Genomic DNA, 12,624 nt, shown 5'->3' with positions numbered 1-12,624 from the left:
TACATTTGGAAGCTGAACAACATAACTGGGTACTAAAAGAAATAAAAAGTGAAATTAAAAAGTTTCTATAAACAAATGACAATGAAAATAACACTTAACAAAATCCTCTAGGAAGTAGCCAAAACCGTAATCAGAGGTAAATTTATAGTAATAAGCAAACACATCAAAAGGCAGGAAAAAATTACCACTGATTCTCTAACCCAATACCTCCAACAAAGTGAAAAAGAACAGCAAGAAAACCTGATACCCTCTAAAAACTGAAATTATAATTAGAGCAGAAATAAATGAAATAGAAAACTGAAAAATAATTAAAACCATCAATAAAACTTAAGAGTTGGTTCTTTGAAAATGTCAATAAAATTGACAAACCCTAGCAAAGCTAACAAAAGAAAAAAAGAAAAAGACACAAATAATCCGAATAAGAGATGAATTAGGCAACATCACAAAAGAATCAACCAAAATAAAAACACTAACATTAGAATATTACTAAAAATTAAACCTAAACAAATGTAAAAACCTAGAGAAAATGAACAAATATTTAGAAATGAACAACCTGCCCAAACTCACACAAATTGAAATTGAACACCTGAACAGACCCATTACAAAAGAAGACATTGAAAAGGTAATTAAAAACCTTCTGGCCAAAAAAAGCCCTGGACCAGATAGTTTTACAAGTGAATCTTACCAAACATTCAGAGATAATCTGTCACCAATTCTACATAAACTATTTCAGAAAGTAGACAAAGATGGAATTCTCCCAGACTCATTCTATGAAGCAAACATATTGATACTAAAGCCAGGGAAGGACACTACCAAAATAGAAAACTATAGGCCAGTATCTCTCATAAACATAGATGCAAAAATCCTGGCTAAAATACTGGCCAATAGAATCCAACGACACATCAAAGAATTCACCATTACCAAGTGGGATTCATAACAGGTATGCAAGGATGGTTCAACATAAGGAAAACAATTAATGAAATTCATCACATTAACAAAGCAAAGAACAAGAATCATATGATCCTATCAATTGATGCCGAAAAGGCTTTTGACAAAATCCAGCACCCTTTTCTGACTAAAATACTCAATGAACTAGGATTACAGGGAATTTCTTCAACACAGTAAAAAGTATATATGCAAACCTGAGAGCCAACATTGTTATCAATGGAGAGAAGTTAAAAGCATTCCCTTTAAAAATAGGAACCAGGCAATGATGCCCACTATCACCTCTCTTCTTCAATATTGAACTGGAAGTCTTAGTGATAGCAATAAGAGAAGGAAATAAGAGGTATCCAAATTGGCAGAGAAAGGGTAAAATTATCTCTATATGCAGATGATATGATAGTATACATAGAAAATCCTAAAGATTCAGCAAGAAAATTACTGGACATAGTTGACCAATTCAGCAAAGGTCACAGGATACAAGATCAACATATAAAAATCAGTTGGATTTCTCTACAAAGAGAATACAGAACTAGAGCTAAGAAAAACAATACCCTTCACAATAGTTAATCACAAGATTAAATACTTGGGAGTAAATCTAACCAGAAGCACAAAGGATCTATTCAAAGAAAATTACAAAACTTTACTGCAAGAAACAAAAAGAGACCTGGAGAAGTGGAAGAATACCCCTTGCTCATGGATAGGAACACTCAATATTGTGAAAATGCCAATACTACCAAAGGCAATTTACACATTCACTGTAATCCCAATACAAATACCAATCCCATTCTTCAACGAGATGGAAAAGACAATCTTCAGTTCCATTTGGAATGGAAAAAGCACTGAATAAACAAAGCACTCCTTCAAAAGAGAAACAAGGTAGGAGGCATTTCACTCCCTGATTTCAAATCCTACTACACTGCCATGGTGGTCAAGACAGCATGTTACTGGTACAATGACAAACACTTAGATCAATGGAATAGAATTGAGAATCTGAAAATGAGCCCATGGTCCACTGATTTTTGACAAGAAGAGTTAAGTGGGGAAACAACAGCCTTTTTAACAAATGATGGTGGTAAAATTGGAACACTATCTGCAGAAAACTCAAGCAAGATCGATACACAGAAACCAACTCAAGGGGGATTATGAACCTAGGACTAAAACCAAGCTCTATGAACTTCATTAAAGAAAAGCTTGGAAGAACTCTACAATATGTGTGTTTCATTGACTACATGGGCATTGGACTGTGTGTATCACAACAAACTGCAGCCAACTCTGAGAAGAATGAGAATCCCACTTTACTGAGAATGAGAAGCACATTTGATTGTGCTTATAAGAAACCTATACTTGCACCAGGAGGTAGGTGTCAAAATAGAGCAAGGAAACACTGAACAATTAAAAAACAGTATAGGTGTATGCCATGGATACATACTATCTCTATACCTTTTCAATCTATATGCAGAGCAGAACATCTGGAAGGCTGGGCTCTATGAAGAGAAATGTGGTATCAGGATTGGAGGAAGACTCATCAATAACTTGTGTTATGCAGATGACACCATTTTGCTTTCCAAAACTGAAGAGGAACTGTGGCATTTGCTGCAGAAGGTCAAGGACTGCAGTCTTCAATATGGATTGAAGCTCAACAATCGAGAAAATGAAAATTCTCAGAGCTCCTTTTAGGTGATGATGTTGTTCATATTATATGCCATTAAGTCTAATATGACTTATAGCAACCCTATGAACAAAAGATCTGAACTCTGTCAGCAAGCACCTCAGATCTTCCTTGATTTCAGCAAGCAAGGTTGTGTTATCTGCCTAACACAGGTTACTGATCAAACTTCCTCCAAATCTAATACCACACTCTTCTTCATGAAGTCCAGCTTCTTGAATCATTTTCTCAGCATCCAGATTCAATAATTATGGAGAAAGGATACAACTATGATACAAACCTTTCTTATTTTAAAACCATGCAGTGTTTCCTAACTACATCCCGACAACAACCTCTTTCATGTAAGCATAATTAACATTCTTCTCACTGTTAACTATTTCTTGTTATGATCTATACAATCATGTATGATCTATACATGCCTTTGGATAGTCAAGAAAACGCAAATACTGGTGGTGGTTGTTGTTGTTAAGTGCCACTGAGTCATAGGCAACCCTACGAACAAAAGTCCTGGACACGTGTATAACTTTTGTCCTTTCTCCAGGTTCATAGGGTTTCCAGAGGCAAGCTGTTATCCTGCTTTCAATAAATACTAGTAGAAACAAACAACAGAAAAATGATATAGCCATTATGGAACGTAATTCAGCAGTACATCAAAAAGTTAAATACAAGCCTATCATATTACTCGGCAATTCAACTTCTAGATGTATATATGTGTCCCAAACACTTGAAAGAAGTAGCATAGACACGCATGTAACCTAATGTTCATGCAGTACTATACCATCAACAAAACGAGGCAAGTAATCTAAATATCCACTAATAGATGGATGTTGTTGTTGTTAAGCGCCATCGAGTCGCAGGTGACTCATAGCGACCCTATGAAGAAGAGTCCTCGATGCTTGGGTGCCTTTCATCCTCTCTCCAGGTTCATAGGGTTTCCGGAGGCAAGCTATTATGGAAGTGATGCCACTCCTCCTTCCATGAATAGATGGACAGACAAACAAAATAGTATAAGTATCAACAGAATATAACTCAAGGATAGAGTAAAGTTAAGTCTTGATACATGCTACAACATGAAAAAAATCTTGAAAACATACTAAATAAAGTAAGTCAGGCAGAAAGAAGACTTTTATATGGAGCCAGGACACATCTTTGATTTACTCTTTTCTCACATTTAGGAGGATTTAAGTCCAAATCCCATGTATAAGTTTCAGGAAAGGATTTTTTCCGAGGCAATACTAGGTAAAGGTTATTGCACCTGAGCTTCTGCTCCAAGACTGTTGTTTGTGACTTAGTGTCTCTGCTCTTCCATTTTCATCTCACTGCTGATTTGGGAGAGAACAAGGTGGTCTCAAAGTCCTGCTGTTGTGCCATGCTTCAGGGTTTCCGATGCTGAGATAGAGGGGCAAAAGGTGAACTCAGGCTCTGGCTATGTATGAAGCTCTGAGGTTTCTATACTATACAGTTTCTTACATGTAAAATAGGTATTATACAAATGAATAGAAACCCCAGTTTATTACTGCCAGGGAGTAGGAGGATTTAACATTTAGGAAGCACTGAGTTTCTACTATGGCAATAGTAAATGTAGCAACATATTTGATGTTGGCAAAGGATTAAAGCAACTTGTGTCATTAAATTTTATATGCAACAAACAATGCATTAGCAAATGTGCTATCAATATTCCTAAAGCAAAACATATACTTTCAAACTAAATAAATAAATAAAACATATACTTTCAAACATTTACTGAAATGTTTCTAGGTTCTATGATCTATATTTATAAAAAAGAAAAGATGACTAATTTAATGTAATGTTAGTGTTTTGTTCCAATGTTGAGATTATACATGGGATATAAAATCTCAATTCTGATCTATATTGAGTCATATTATATGAATAATTGTTGTTGCTGTAAAACAAAATATATACTTTCAAACATTTACTACAATATCTAGGTTCTATAATCTATATTTATAAAAATGAAAGAAGATTACTAACTTATTGCAATTTTAGTGTTTTCCTAATGCTGAAATTATACATGGGATTATAACATCTCAATTCTGATCTATATTGATAGTCAAATGACTAATAGTTCACAAAAAATCTTCAATTGATAAAATTAAAGGGACAAACTGTCATAAAAAAATTTGTCCTGTGCTCGCTTCGGCAGCACATATACTAAAATTGGAACGATACAGAGAAGATCAGCGAGAAGTGTTCCAGAAAAAAAAATTGTCCTTCAAAATAATGTACTCGAATTTTGCGAATGGAAGGAAATGAGGGAGGGAGGGAGGGAGGGAAGGCAGGCAGGCAGGCAGGAATCTAAGGACAGATTTACATCACCTTCTTAGCCCTCCCGAGCTCCAGGGATGGAACAGAGCCCCACAGAGAGTTAAGTCCACTCCACTTGGACTGGGGAGTGGCCATGGCCAAACCTCACCTCCAGCTTCCAGGCTGAGGTGGAGCCCCGCAGAGAGACCAACTCTTCTCCCTTGTCCAGAGGAACACCCATCACCAACTTCCCACCACCATATTCCTCAGTCTCCTAATCGTGCTAATGCGAAACCTATACTTGGACCAAGAGGCAGTCATCAGAACAGAGCAGGGCAACACTGCATGCTTCAAAATTGGGAAGGGTGTACGTTAGGGATGTGTCCTGTCTCCATACCTTTTCAACCTGTATGCAGAGCAGATTATCCGAGAGGCGGGGCTCTATGAGAAGAGGCGTGGCATTAGCATTGGTGGACGATCTATCAACAATCTGCGTTATGCAGATGACACAACCTTGCTCACTGAAACTGAGGAGGACCTCATGCACTTACTGCAGAGGGTCAAGGACTGCAGCCTTCAATATGGACTGAGGCTCAATGTTAAGAAGACAAAAATTCTCCCCACTGGACCAATCGGTAGCATCAGGATGGATGGCAAAGAGATTGAGATTGTTCACAGCTTCAGTTTGCTCGGCTCCACGGTCAACACTCTTGGCACCAGTAGCCAGGAAATCAAAAAACGTATTGTGATGGGAAAGTCTGTGGTTAGGGACCTCTCCAAAATACTCAAGAGCAACAGTGTCTCTCTGGAGACTAAGGTCCGCCTGATACAGGCCATGGTTTTTGCAATCACTTGTTATGCATCAGAGAGTTGGACAATGACTAGGGAGGATAGAAGGAGAATTGACGCCTTTGACCTGTGGTGCTGGAGAAGAGTATTGAATGTACCATGGACTGCCAAGAAAACAAACAGATTCATCGTAGAGAGGATTAAACCAGGCTGCTCCTTGGAGGCAAGGGTTCTGGGGCTTCGTTTGACATACTTTGGACATGTTGTAAGGACAGGTCTTTAGAGAGGTCATCATGCTGGGTAGAGTGGAGGGACAGCGCAGGAGGGGAAGACCCTCTATGAGGTGGATTGATTCAGTGACTGGGGTACTCGGGATGGGTTTGTCAGAGGCAATGAGATTGGCACAGGATAGAGCACGGTTTAGGGCTGTTGTACATAGGGTCATTATGAGTCTCAAATGACTCGACGGCACATAACCATAACAACAACAACAAACCTTTCACAGGTAAGGGAATGGTTTATACCTCGCTGCCACCTCCCCACCTCCCTGGATGGGATGGAGCCCCGTAGAGAGACGAGACCACCTGCATTGGACTGGGGAATGCCTAGTGTCCAACTCCACCCCCTGCTGCCATATTCCTCCACTTCCTTTCACAGGTTAACATGTTGCCGCACACTTTTAAATTGACAACCGTGTTTAGAAACACATTTTGTCGTCATTTGTGGCAACAAAGAGGATCACCAGTATCCAAAATCTTGTTAAGACATCACCTGCAATTAGTACAAGAATGAACTCAAGAATGTGCTACTGAACTGTCTCAGAGTAGAGAGAAGAGGTACTAGGCCTTGAACACTGCTGTCTAGCTACATCACATGAGACTTCTAAACCTCAAGCAGAATAGATCTGGTGGAGTAGCGGTTTCTACATGGTAACAATGATCCTATGTTGGAAAAAACAGAGAGGGGTGAAACAATATCTAGGGCCATCATATAATATTGTCATACCCTGAGACATTCTATATTAACAACAACCTAACATCTACTAAGAAAAGACTCACACAATGTCAACAAAGCCGCAGTCGCCTCAATCATCATGCAAAAATAAAATATCTCTTCTCCTAAAAAAACAGACCCACTGAATACCCAGAGAAAACAAGAAGAAATGTGTTGATGTGAATGAAGTTATTTGAATTGCTACAGAAGAAGATGTAAATGATGGAAGCAAATATCCCAGTCACAGTGAATCAGAAGAAATATACTGAGGAGTAGTTTGAAAAGCTATGGAAAAAATGCAAAAAACGGAAAAAAATACTGATAATATAGATAAAGAGGTATGTGAACTTAAAAAAAATCATAAGACAGAAAGGGTACAGCCAACACAATACTTGAAATAACAGGAAAGCATGAAAATGCAATCCAGAATATTTAGACAGAGATGTCCAACACACTTGTGGGGGGAAAAAATAGAACTAAAAAAAAAAAACCCAGAAAACAAACAACAACAACAAAAAAAAAACCAGAACAAAGAAATCAGTGAGCTGGAAGAGCCTCAATGGAAACGTTGTTGATTGCTTTCCAGTGGAGCATGACTCATAGTGACCCTATGAACAAAAGGTCTGAAGCCTTTCTACAACTATCAACATTTATCAAAGTTCATAGAGTTTCTGGAGGCATGTTGTTTAGGAAGTGGATGCCATACTAGAAGAAAAACCAGAGAGAAATGTAAAGAAAATGAAGGAAGCATTAGAATTACATGGGATGACATCAAAAGGAACAATGACTGGAATTTCAGAACAAGGGAGTGATAGGAAAGTCACTGGAAAAATTGTGGGCAAAGTACTAAAATAAAACATTCCAGGTATTATGAAGAATGGGGAAATCCACATTCAAGGAGCAGAATGAACACCAAAAAGACTAGACCCAAAAATAAAAACACCACAACATATCATAGTAAAATTCTCTAAATTAAAACATATGGATAGAATACTAAAAGTAAGAGAAAAGCAAAGAGACCACCTACAAAGGGAAAACAAATTCTGATTTGTCAGCAGAAACCATGTAAACTAGAAGACAATGGGACAGCATATACAGAAATTTGAAAGAAAACAACTGCTAGCCAAAGATCTTATACTCAGCAAAGCTTTCTATCAAATATCAAAGAGAAATTAGATTCTTTGCAGCAAGGAAGGAACTTAAGAATATGTGAAAACAAGAAAAACACTACAAAAAATTTTAAGTGAAGTCCTTCACATTGAGACACCAACAAAAAGGGGATGGACCATAGTAACAAGAAACAACAGAAAAAGAAATACAGCATAATGGCAATGCTAAAACCTGGCTTGAAAATAATCACACATAATGTGAAGAGATTAAAGGCACCATTTAAAAGAAAAATAGGTGCCGAATGGATAACAAAACAAAGGCCAATAATATGTTGCCTACAGAAGAAGTATCAAAAAAAAAAAGGAAGAGAAAGACAGATTCAAAATCAAAGGCTGGAAAAATATATACCAAGCAAATAATAATCACAAAAAAGTAGGAGTGGCAATACTAATCTCTGATAAAATAGACTTCAGGATGAAAAACACCATCAGAGAAAAGGAACAGCATTACACACTGATTGGTCAATATTTATGCACCAAATAATGGACCTGCAAAATACACAGAACAATGGTTAACAGAATTGAAGAAAGAAATTGATAGCAACATAACAGTGGTAGGAGACTTCAACATACCACTATCATCAAAGGACAGATCAAGCCAAAGGAAATTCAACACAGATGAGAAGATCTAAATTATACAATCAGCCAATTCAACCTTGTGGATATATTCAAGGTACTGCAAACAAATAAAACTCAATTCACTTTTTTATCAAGTGCACATGGTACAGTTTCCAGAATCAATCATATACTAGGAACCAAAGCAAGTCTCAACAAATTAAGGAACACTGAAATAATACAAAGTATCTTCTCAGATCACAATGCCATAAAAGTAGAAAGTAACCACAAGAAGGTAAAACTTACAAAATTCCATGTGGAAGCTAAAAAACTCTCTGCTAGAACATAATTGAGTTATGAAAAAAAAAAAAGAATGAAATATAAGAGTTCCATGAAACAAATGAAAATAAAAATACAACATACCAAAGCCTCTAGGATGCAGCTAAGGCAGTCCTCAGGGTCAGTTCTTAACAAGAGGCACACACATAAAAAAAAAAGGAAAAAAGAAACAAAATCAATGATCAAACTCAATACCATCAAATATAATCTAATCCTACAGCATCAAGAAGAAATGAAAGGGTCAATAAAATTGACAAACCACTGATAAAAGTTGATAAAAAAACCAGAAGACACAAATAACTCAATTAAGAAATGAGAGGTGACATCACAACAGAAAAAGACAAAATATTTAATATTAAAAATCTAGGAAAAGCTATACTCTTGATAAATTTGAAAACCTAGAAGAAACGGACAAATTCCTTGACACGCACGTCCCACACAGACTGACATGGACAGATGTTGAACACTGGAACAGATTCATCACAAAATAACCGAAAAGGTCATAAAAAGACTTCTCCACAAGAAAAGTCCTACAGTGCATCTAAATTCCAAAATCAATCTCCACAACAGTCTACGTGTTTCCTATTGCCAAAGAGGCCCTTCAGAGTAGTGAGAGCAGATCTTCACCCTGAAACCTACAGCGTCCCTTTTCAGCAGGAAGTAGCTAAGAGAGTATACCGTCCCCGTTTCCTTATGAATCAGGGTGAAGTCTCTCAGGGAGGAGTGATAGGGAATGGCAAAGAATACACTGACAAAGGAGATTAATCAGAACTGGCTTTGACAAGCACTGTGGCAATGGGACAATTAGTCTTTCAAGGGGGGGAAAAAAGAGGAACGAACGGGTGGGGGGGCTAGAGAAAATAGTGCAACAATGAATGAATGGAAATCCAATATCTCTGTAAATGTTCATTAAAATTAATAAAATTTAATAATTTAATAAAAATTTAAAAAAAGAAGAAAGAAAGAAAAGTCCTGGACCAGATGGCTTCACAGCTGAATTCTACAAAACATTCAGGGAGGAGCTATCACCAATTCTACTTAAAGTATATAAAAAATAGGAAAAGAGGAATACTCCCATAGTCATTCTATGAAACCCTACTACCAAAACCAGGCAAAGATATTACCAAGAAAGAAAACTACAGACCATTATCTCTTATGAATGGAGATGCAAAAATTCTTAACAGAATTCTAGCCAACAGAATCCATTTCATCTAGTGTCTTCAACTCATGTGCTGTCCCTTCCCTCTCCCAAGCATGACGTCCCTCTCCAAGAACTGGTCCCTCCTTGCAACATGTCTAAAGTATATCAGAAGAAGCTTTGGAGTCCTTGACTCCAAGGAGCAGCCCTGTCTCACCCTCTCTAGGATGAACCTGTTTGTTCTCCTATCTGTCCATGGTATATTCAATACTCTTGTCCAGTACAACAGCTCAAAGGCATCGATTCTCCTTCTATCACCCCTAGTCATTGTCCAGATTTCTGACACATAGCAAGTTATTACAAAGACTATGGCTTGGATTAGGCACACCTTAGTCTCCAGACTGACATTGTTGCTCTTCAGTACTCTGGAGAGGTCTCTGACAGCAGATTTTCCCAATGCAATGTATCTTTTACTTTTCTGGCTGCTGGTATGAAGAGTGATTGTGGAGCCAAGCAAACTGAAGCTATTAAAAATCTCAATCTCTTTATTGTCTATCATGATGCTTTATTGTCTATCACGAATTGGCCCAGTGGTGAGAATCTTTGCTTTATTGATATTGAGCTTCAATTCATATAGAAGGCTGCAAGTCCTTGACCTTCTGCAGCAAGAAATTCAAGTCCTACTCAGTTTCAGCAATGTGAAAAGAGCTGGAGTGAGAAAATCAAAGGGAACGAACTCACTCGGTATTTCTTAAGGTGAAGGAACTACAGAACCAATTCAAACCTCAAGTTGTATTATTTAAGGATGCTTTGGGCAGAATATTAAATGACCCAGGAAGCATTAAAAGAAGATGGAAAGAGTAATTGTACCAAAAGGAATTGGCAGATAAAGAAGAATTTCATGAACAATGTATGAGCAAGAAGAATTGATGGCATATCAACTGACATATTTCAACAAAGAGATAATGCCCTGGATGTGCTCATCAAAGTTGTGCCAAGAAATCTGGAGGACAACCATCTGGCCCACTGACTGGAAGAGATCTGTATTTGTTCCCATTTCAAAGAAAGGCCATCTGACAGAGTGTGGAAATTATCAATCATTGATATCATATGTAACCAAGATTCTGCTGAAGATTACTCATAAACGATGAGAAGAACACATCAACAGAGAACCATCTGAAGTGAAGGCTGGGTTTAGAAGAGGCTGTGGTACTAGGGATATTATAGCTTATGTCAGATGGATCTTGGCTGAAAGCAGGGAGTACTAGAGGAATGCCTGTCTGTGTTTCATTGACTAAGCAATGGCATTTGACTGTGTGGATCACAACAAACTGTGAGTGACTCTGAGAAGAATGGAATCTCAGAACACTTGATTGTGCTTATGCAAAACCTATACTTGGACCAGGAGGCAGTCATCAGAACAGAGTAAGAAAACACTGCATGATTCAAAATTGGGAAGGGTGTATGCCAGAGATGTGTCCTATCTCCATACCTTTTCAATCTATATGTAGAACTGATTATCCAGGAGGTTGGGTTCTATGGGGAGAAATGTGGCATCAGAATAAAAGACCTAAAAAACAATGGAAAAATGTTCTCTGCTCATGGACAGAAAGACTCAATATTGTGAAAATGACAATCCTACCAAAAGCAATCTGCATGTTCAATGCAATCCCAATACAGATAACAAATTCATTTTTCAAGGAGATCTAAAGGGAAACTGTCAAGTTTATTTGGAGAGGAAAGAGACCTCAAATAAGCAAAGCACTTCTGAAAAACAGAAATGAAGTTGGAGGCATAGCACACCCTGACCTCAAAACCAGTGGTAGTAACCAAAAACAGCATGGTACTGATACAATAACAGGCACATAGAACAATGGAAAAAAACTGAAAACCCAGAAATGGACCCAGCTATCTATGGTCAAATGATATTCGACAAGCAAATAAAACCTGTAAAACGGATAAAAGACAACCTCTTCAACAAATGTGGTTGGCAAAACTGCACTGCTACCTGTAAAAGCCAGGATAGGATCTACATCTCAAACCATACACAAAAATAAACTCAAAGTAGATCAGAGACCTAGCAGTAAAGCCCAAAACCAAAAAGGTCATCAGAGACAAACTGAAAACAAGCTTAGAAGTCTTAGCCAATTAAAGAGACTGAAAAATACAGCCCAAAATGCAAAATTTTGAGAGGATAAAATTGATGAATGGGACTTTCTAAAGATTAAATTTCTTTGCTAATTAATAACTTTTCCTACTAGGGTGAAAAGAAAGCCTACCGACTGGAAACAAACATTTGGCAATACCATTTCAGACAAAGGTATCATATAAAAAGTTTACAGAATCCTACAGGGCCTCCAGAAGAAAAAGACTGATGTCACAATTACAAAATGGGCAAAAAACATGAAAAGAATTTTCAGAGGAAGATATTTAGATGGCCAACAAAGACACAAAGAAATGCTCCAAATCACTGGCAATAAGAAAGATGCAAATGAAAAACACAATGAGATACCATCTCCACTCCAGTAGCAGTGGCAAAGATTAACAGGGCAGCAAGTAATAAATGCTGGAGAGAATGTGAAGAGATAGGAACTCTTATACATTGTTGGTGGGATTGTAAAATGGTACAACCACTCTGGAAGACAGTTTGGCGTTTCTTCAGAAAGTTGAACAGAGAAATTCCATATGATCTGGCTATTCCACTGGTTGGAATATACCATGAGAGAATAAGAACTGAGGCACAAATGGAGACTTAGATCAAAGAG

General features: G+C 37.5%; 1 pseudogene across 1 annotated transcript in view; it reads right to left on the bottom strand.

Annotated features, from left to right (window-relative positions):
- Nucleotides 1–12,624, bottom strand: part of LOC102859000 — a 221,142-nt pseudogene that overhangs the window by 76,193 nt on the left and 132,325 nt on the right. The gene's annotated exons all lie outside the window — the stretch shown is intronic.

This window comes from Elephantulus edwardii, unplaced genomic scaffold (assembly GCF_000299155.1).
Source record: "Elephantulus edwardii isolate Elephantulus edwardi_28Jun2011 unplaced genomic scaffold, EleEdw1.0 scaffold00305, whole genome shotgun sequence".
In the NCBI taxonomy this organism is placed as follows: domain Eukaryota; kingdom Metazoa; phylum Chordata; class Mammalia; order Macroscelidea; family Macroscelididae; genus Elephantulus; species Elephantulus edwardii.
The sequence above is the reverse complement of the archived record's forward strand: the minus strand, read 5'-3'. Positions and strand labels throughout refer to the sequence as shown.